General features: G+C 36.3%; 1 non-coding gene across 1 annotated transcript; it reads left to right on the top strand.

Moving 5' to 3' along the window:
• The first annotated feature begins 344 nt into the window (after positions 1–344).
• TRNAQ-UUG lies at positions 345–416 on the top strand. Its single transcript has one exon. It is a non-coding gene; the product is annotated as a tRNA-Gln (tRNA).
• Positions 417–855: the final 439 nt, after the last annotated feature.

Genomic DNA, 855 nt, shown 5'->3' with positions numbered 1-855 from the left:
GATTTCTCGAGTGAATATTGAAATAATATAGTTTTCATGTTAAGTTTTGCACGGAAGAAAGAAAGACTTGGATGTAAAGTATTATTTCAATTTGTTTGTAATATACAACAATATATAAATTAACTATAAGAAATGTATAAAATTACATGTTCTCCAAGAGCTTCAATCAACACTAGAGGGTTACTTCTGCGACCACTCTAAAGGTGCTCAAGATCACAACGAGTTAGATAAAACAGCTCTAGAACTTTGAATCCAATAACTTGAGTTTGACTCGTGATAGGATCTCTCTTCTTGTGGAATCTGCATAAAATAGGAAAACCATTGCAAAATAAATTTTTACAAGGGGTTCTATGGTGTAGTGGTTAGCACTTTGGACTTTGAATCCAACGACCTGGGTTCAACTCCCGGTAGGACCTTTAAAAAATGACCTTGATGTGAAAATACAGAATAAGGAACGACAACACAAGATATTTTAAAACAAAAGGATATTTTAAAACAAAAGGGTGTTGGATCGTAACCTTTGACCTAACAACTTGTTAAGCATGATGTTTGCATTAACCTAGGTGTTTTTCGGATTCTTGGTGATCCTAGGTTTATGCATAACGTCTGAGTCAAGCTTGGAAGGATACCACTTTAGTTATCCTAGGAGGGAAAGTCATATGGATCGTGATGAGCATTATTCATATTTTGAGTTGACTTGGACAATTCAGTTGAACTGGCCATATCATCGTTTTCTTCCTGAACAGGAAGAAGATGCGCATTTTTCGCATCGCCGCCATCTGAAACTCGGCCTGTACAGCCACATTTACAGCGTTTCTCTCCTCAATTTCTTCGTGAAACTTAAAGATGGATGTT

This window comes from Cucurbita moschata, unplaced genomic scaffold (genome assembly GCF_002738365.1).
Source record: "Cucurbita moschata cultivar Rifu unplaced genomic scaffold, Cmos_1.0 Cmo_Scf00192, whole genome shotgun sequence".
In the NCBI taxonomy this organism is placed as follows: domain Eukaryota; kingdom Viridiplantae; phylum Streptophyta; class Magnoliopsida; order Cucurbitales; family Cucurbitaceae; genus Cucurbita; species Cucurbita moschata.
Note: the sequence above shows the minus strand (reverse complement) of the source record. Positions and strands in the feature narration are given on the sequence as shown.